Consider the following 7500-nt stretch of genomic DNA (forward strand, 5'->3'; position numbering starts at 1 on the left):
ACCAGGACACAATTCAGAAATGCACATCATCTCCCCTTTGAATACTCCTCCCCCCCTTCCCATTAACCCCCTTCCCTCTTCTCAAGTCCACCAGTCCTCCCTTACCCTTAAGCCCCTTCTCCCCTACTCCCCCACCCTCACCCCCACCCATCGCCTCTGGGTGAGCGTGACCCCCCAAACAGCTAACCTGACCTCCCTCTCTCTCTCTCTCTCTCTCTCTCTCTCTCTCTCTCTCTCTCTCTCTCTCTCTCTCTCTCTCTCTCTCTCTCTCTCTCTCTCTCTCTCTCGCCCGCTCGTCCCTCCCTTCGTCAATAAGGTTTAAAAGAGAAAAAATAAAATGAAAAAAGTACAGAGACCTCCTGCCGTTGCTGTGAGGATGGGGGGGGGAGTGGGGAAGGGGGTGTGGGTGTGTAGAGCGGGGAGGGGGGTGGGAGGAGTGGGGAGGCAGACAGGGGTTTGCCTCAGGCTGTGAGAGTATGCAACGTGCATCAGGTGGAGAGAGACAACCGGGCCAGCATTGCATAGCCCGGGGACATTTGGGATAAAGACATTGAGAAAAGCTGATTTTAGCATTTTCTTCCCTATTTCGAGGGAATTTTGAATTTCTCTTCCGCGTCTAGTTTTGGGAATTATTCGATGTTCCACTTGTAATTTCTCAACGGAAAAAAAAAAAACGTTGCGGTAAGAGAAAGAGGTATAAAAAAAAACCTACTCACGTCACACACACACATCTAAACTGACACGCCCAAAGACCAAAGAGTATTTAAGTACAAAATTACATATGAAGAGTGAAGAAACTTGGAAAAAAACGCACCCCACCGAACTGACCGCGCACAGCTTAAAAAAAAATCGATCGCCCTTGAACAAAAGAAGCGTAACAGAAACAGTATTATGATAAAAATTCTCTCGTGTTTCGGAGACATGCGTGGCTCTTGCTGTCTTCCAAAAAAGTTTTAAGTGCGAGATAGTTTTAGTCTCAGATCACTCCGGAGATAAGCTCTCTTGTTATTTTAAAGGTGAACAAACTTCGGTGTACTTATTCAGATTGAATGAATCGGGCTTTAGAACTTCGCTGTTCTAAAGAAAGGAATGTTTTAATGAGAGAGAGAAAGGGTAACTGGGAATAAATACGTTGTTAATGGACGTATATGTAAAGATAACCGCCTTCGGTTATTGATAAAAAAAAAATAGAGTACGGATAAAGATAACATAATCCCTTATAAATAAGTAATGGGGGGTTGACGCATCCAGTAAGCATTAATCTCTTTAAACAAGTATTATAACAAAAATGTATATATTCTCCTTAACAAGTCACATGGGTATTTCCCTTCTTGAGTTGCCAATTCGCACAAACAATTTCAGTGACTAGCGCCTCGGATGTCGAAAGGCGATTTTTGTTTTACCTTGAAATAACTTCGGCTGTTGGACAGATGTTCTTGTATCCGTCTAATTTCGGGATACCTGTTTGAGAGTCGGGCTTAATTTCAGCTTCTTGGACTCCTTGGATGTTACTATATTTCCATTGCTTTTTGGCGTTTGAAGGATTGCAATTAATTCATCTCCGGAATACCAAGTGAGAGGGGTAGACACAGAGAGAGAATCATGCATACTAGACCCAACTGTTCATCCCCAAATATTAGTGTCATGTGTCAGTAAAGAGACGTGTTTGAATAATAAAAAAGAGAAGGAGAGAGGGAAGCAGCAGCAGCAACAACTAGCGAACAACAAATTCAACCAGAAAAAAATTATCTCCATCCGGCAAAAAATAAAGGTGGTTATGGCAACACTGTGCTCTCACCGTGGAGGAGGTACGTGCCTAAAGGTAGCCGTCCCGCCCAATACACCACGCACATGTCCGCTGCCAAACTTTACATTTGTTATAAATTTCTCACAGCGTTTAAACTCGGCATAAAATTGAGGAGGAATAAATATATAAAGACTACGTGCTATCTCTTCTTTCTCCTTATCTTGGAACAGATATGGAATATTCTCTTTCCTCTTTTCAATTATATTTGTGCTCGTTTCCCCACTTCCCATCATCTTGGTTGCCGAAAATTGGACTAAATTTCTTCGCTCGACATTCCGTTAACGCTATAGATTAAATCACGTTACGAAGACGTATATTGGAGGCGCTGTTAAAGTAGTGGAGGTCACTAACTAAAGGATAAGAGATTTACCTTTACCACTTGACTTGCTTCGAACACAATGACTTCTGTTTGTGTGACATATTTACTAATTAATGCCTTATTTATAGGACAGTTTGTTTCACATTTTTTCACAATATCTTGTATTGTGACTATGTGTATTTGTCTCCAATTATGACGATTAATTATCCATACGCATTTAACGGAATTCAAATTCGCATTTGTAACGATTTCCATAAATACATTTTTTCCGGTATCGCTGCAATGATATTTACATAGCATGACAGCTGAGCATTGAGCTGTAATCAAGTAATCATTAAACTTATGTAAGTTTAACTTTAGGTCTGAACTCGAAGGAAAGGATAACAAATAAATATGAATATGATAAAGCTGGTGACTTTATGCAGAATAATCACAACCCTCAGAGATCTTGCATTTGATATCTGCTTGGCCGATGAATAAAAATAAGATGGCAGACTCTCGAGTCATCCGTGCATTAGGGCGATTATTAAACGCGTCGCGGCTGGGCTTTTGGACCTTATGGGTGGCCGCAATAGCGTCGGGGATCGGGCAGCGACGGCGAGCGAGTCCCTTGTTTTAAACGGAGGGATTTCCTCACTTTCCGCGCGGCTTTTCATAATGTTTCGTCTCCGTCTTGAATGAATGTCATTTTAATCACCGATTTCCCGAATTATCCGAGCTTTCATTTTTTTTACTCTTCGTCTTACACGGGCAGAGAAAACCCATAATGAAGGGAAAGAAAACCCTTTTCGAAAACAAGCCCATGACATCGACAGTACTTGTCGGAGCTCACGTGGCGTTCTAAGTAAGTGTAAATCAATCAAAGAACGTTGAAGTAAAATGATAAAAACTCTTGTCACAATAGCTTGAAACATTTCCCATCCAAGAGATACCTTTCCGTAACTCGTCTGAAGGCAACAAGGGCGCGCGCCGACACCGCTAAGGGCGACTTTCCCTCCGCTTAGCGTGGGGAGTTGTCGCTGTGGGCGGCGAGTGGGTCGTGCATGTGGATCTGGGAGAAGTCTGCTCCAAGTAATCTACTGCAGACCGGCGCTCTTTGGCGGAATTAATGCCTGCGCCGCCATCAGGCCCCGTTCTCTGCTCTCAGAATGCGTCTGCGGCATTTCGGAGCCTCTGGTTACATCGGCGAGGATCCCTTGTGTGAGGCCGTGTCGTTAGAATAGAGTGTTACATTCACTGGGCTGAAATATATCGAGAAAAGTAAACTTTTCGCGATATTTAACTCACCAAATCTCAGCCTGACGCGGTATCGAACCGTGTGACGCAGTTTTTGGATGCAAGTAATCTTTGAGCAACTCGGGCGCTCTTTGTATCTAAATCAATAATCCTGCCTCTCTTTGGGCTCCAACTTGCTCTTTTCCAATCCAGCCTTATTCAGGCCACCTTCCTCCACACTCTACACAGATCCGATCCGGCCATGGAAGGGCGGAAGGACTCTAAATCCAGCCGAGGACGCGGTAGCAAAGATTAATATTCGCCAAAGTGAGTGTTTGATGCGGTCCTCCTGCTCTGGGAATGTTTTGAATTTAGCGGCTGATGAGCGGGGCTGCCTCATGCGACATGTTGCAATAAGCACACGTCGATGCCCTTCACTCCTCTTGTTTCTACGTCTGTTAGTGTTTTTTTAATTGTACTGTTTTTTTTATTCATATGTATTTTTCACTTGTTTTTGTGTATCGATTCCCTGTCTTGTTCTATTCATATATTTTTTTTTTTCGTGATGGATTATTAACAGAGAGTTTGAAAATCTATATTTATCTTCATCAATATTTCGCTTTTCTTCCTAAGAGGGAAATAAATTTACATTTCTACGCTACTGTCTCTATATGACTAACATGTTTCAACTTTCTCGGTTTACTTCCTTTTTCAAGTATTCTGACACGTACCGACATATTTCTGACCGACCATAATAATAACAAAACATCCAACAAATTCAAAACAAAAGAAAACAAAGAACCCAATCCGTGAAAACGATAACAGGCAAAAACCCCCCAAATCCAAACAACGTTCTAAGAACAAAGCCACTCGGCGGCCCTAATAATGTATTAGTGGAAATGAGAGTGATATCATCATCGAACTAAGCATTTTTGGAAATCCGACGAAGAACTTTGAACTGCATGTTTGTGAACAACATCGCTCACGTAACAGTGGTCGGAGGAGTAGGGGACCGCGCCCTGCCATATCGCCGGCCGATTTATTTTTGTTTCGTTCACTCACTGGGTTTAGGGCTTTCTCGATTTTAATTTGGCTACAGACATCGATGTCAAGAAAGTTGATCGAGTTTTCTCGGAAGAAAAGAGTTTACTAGTAGAGGAGACGTAAATTTCCCCAGCTAAGCATCGACAGCAAGACGCGCTCCCCCCAATCTCGACTCCCACCTCAGACCTCCCCCACCTGTTTCGTCGGCGGGCGAATTTTACATCCAAGACCATTAAATTCAACCACTCCATTGACTTAAACCTTACGAATTAATCAATTCAATTGGCAGTAGGACACCTCCCCTACCCCTAGAATAGTCTAAACCCAGTAAAACGTCCCTATTTTACCCCAAAAGAATAAAAAGGGTTGGGAGTTAGAGAACAAGGCAGCACTCGTCACTGCCTGTGATCCTCTCTCACAAACTGGTATAGAATACGCGCGCAGCCAAGTCTGTGAGAGTGTACTCTACCCTGCTCTAACTGCTGACCTAGTTAACTCATTAATAACACTTCTATATATAGTGAAACCCTGTGACAACTGCCTATCAGGATTAAGTGACAAATCTTTCCTACAATTTGCAACGTTCCCCCTGTTGGCTCCTGTCGCATTTTTCCCGATAACAAAAGGTAAGATTGGCGAATTGTTTTTTTTTTATATTGTTATTTTTGGAGAAAGTTTGGTTTAGCATATCGACAGTGGGGTATTAGAATCTTGGGAGAAGTTTAAGGGGAGATTTAGTCTCAAACTTGTCTTCTTGCTCAACGTGTCAAGTGCACATTTCATTTACCTGGCTTTACCTATGGCTAAGCTTTTTGTTTTTTGTCGCTAATGGAATTATTTCGCATACTAGTGATGGTTAATTTTGCTCTTTTATCTTTGGTGGCTGAATTAGTAATGGATTGTTCATGGAGAGTAGATGTATGTATAACACGAATTAATAATTGTTTAAGCGCTCGCTTCGGTGAATTGAAAGGTAATTTCGCTACTCAAAGCACAAGCATTTTATCAGTTATAATTCCATGTTTATTCGTGGCTGTTGCACACGTTTGAGGAAACATGAATAATGTAACATCGATATGAATCTCTCTTTTATGGCTATCCTATAATTGTTATTTTGAATCAACGCTTGGTATAAAAAAAACTACTTTCACGAAGGAAGAAATGACATTGACGAAAAGAGGTTGGATGAAGGAAGGGGGTAGGGAGGGGGGAGGTTAACGCGCGTATTAGGGGGAGTGTGTTGGGGAGGGGGGGGGGAGAATGTCTTAGACCCCCCTCAGACACTCGTCTCCCCCTCCCTCCCCCCCCACCCCCACCATCACCATCTCGGCGTCAAATCCTTTGTGTTTGGTGGATAGTTGCCGAGGTGGGAGAGTGTGTACAGACACGACCCACACACACACACACACACACACACTCTCACACACGTCTTAGATTCTCTCCTTCTCCCCCCACCCCACCCTCATACCCTCCCTCCCCTCTTCCCGTTTTTCTGCCCTTATCCTACCCTCCACCTACTCTTGTCATTCGATATGCACTCGCTTTTCTTTGATGAAACCACAGACTATATACATATTTATATGACAAGAACCAGAAGACTTTTCTTAAGAAGAATGGGCTACGCGGGAAAAAAACAACAACATTGCATTCACGAGCTTATTTACACTATTATACTTAATTGTTATTTACAATGGTGGCGTAAAAGAAAAGAACATAAAACAAACCAAAACAAATGTGCCTCTCCAATCGGTTGTCAAAAATAAGATTACACGAAGACACTAGAACACAGGAAGGGTACGAAGTGAAGGGGGGAGAGAGGGGAGGGAGAGAGGGGAGGGGAGACGGAAGGGGGTGAGGGAGGGGTGGGGAGAAGGAAGGGGGTGAGGGAGGGGTGGGGAGAAGGAAGGGGTGAGGGAGGGAAAAGGAAGGGGAAGGAGGGAGAGAAGGGGTGAGGGCAGGGAGAGGAGGGGCGAAGGAAGGGGAAGGAGTGAGAGAAGGAAGGGGGTAAGGGGGGGGGGAAGGGGAGAATGATAAGACATAAATACACTGAAAGGAATCCAACGGTAATTTGATGGAAAATGACAGTCGCGTCCACGGCCATGAAGACCCGATGTTCCGACCAAGGACAGACCGATTCGGCATATTTACAGCGTGCGTGTCCTTGTGACAAACGCACGTTCCCGAGTCGCTTTGTCCTTGTTACATACACACTCTTGTCATCGACTCATCGTGCTAGCCTTGTGTTACACGGCGAAGGCCAAGGGTCCTTTTTTAACACACGCGGGGAAAGGCAGTCGGGAGAGTGACGTGACAAGTGTGAAATGAATCGCAGGGAGAAGGAGGAAGTAGGTACACTGAGGTAGATAAGATATGATTTGATAGATGAAGGTTGGTAGTCCGAGGGTGTGACGCAAAGGTAAATGGCTTGATAGCAGTAGGTGGACGCACGCACGCACGCACGCACGCACACGCACACGCACACGCACACGCACACGCACACACGCACACACACACACACACACATGAACGCACGCACGCATGCACACACACACACACACACGCACGCACGCACACACACACACACACACACACACACACACACACACACACACACACACACACACACACACACACACACACACACACACACACACACACACAGACCGAGCCAGAGAGAAGGAATCTCACAGAAAGCACGATGCCAGACAGACAGACAGAGAAGCAGAGATAGTGAACCAAACACACCGAGACAAAGACATCAGACAACACCCATAAAAAAACTTCCGACGGTAGAGAGAGGTTAAGTGGAATGAAAACAAGGAGGATGGAGGAGGGGGAGAGGGGGGGGGAGGGGATATTAATGGATCAGTATGGAGGGTGATAGGGTTTCAGCGGAAGGAAGTGAGGGAGGGAGGGAGGGAGGAGAGGGGAAGGGGGAGGGGGCCCGGCGCGGAAGAAGAGGGGATGGGGGAGGTAGTAGGGGGGGGGGGGACACGCTCATCGATGGGGAAAGCGTACACGTGTTTATGCCGCGTGTACGGTAAACTTTCCCTTTTCCCCAGATGGGCGGCGCGGGTCGAGGGAGGATGCACGGCCACACGCACAAGCTTGCGTT

The 7500-nt window shown here is 45.0% G+C and overlaps 1 protein-coding gene across 5 annotated transcripts in view; it reads left to right on the forward strand.

Moving 5' to 3' along the window:
• The first annotated feature begins 4791 nt into the window (after window positions 1-4791).
• Window positions 4792-7500, forward strand: part of CtBP (C-terminal binding protein) — a 62782-nt gene continuing 60073 nt past the window's right edge. For 2 of the 5 annotated variants that reach the window (XM_043019449.2, XM_043019453.2), the window contains exon 1: window positions 4792-5011. The gene's annotated coding sequence lies outside the window, so the exon portion shown is untranslated. The remainder of the gene's footprint in view (window positions 5012-7500) is intronic. The other 3 variants (XM_086538754.1, XM_043019452.2, XM_086538748.1) reach the window with 3 other exon arrangements.

This window comes from Penaeus japonicus, unplaced genomic scaffold (assembly GCF_977035675.1).
Source record: "Penaeus japonicus unplaced genomic scaffold, GWHDUDI00000001_assembly GWHDUDI00000007, whole genome shotgun sequence".
Classification (NCBI taxonomy): Eukaryota; Metazoa; Arthropoda; class Malacostraca; order Decapoda; family Penaeidae; genus Penaeus; species Penaeus japonicus.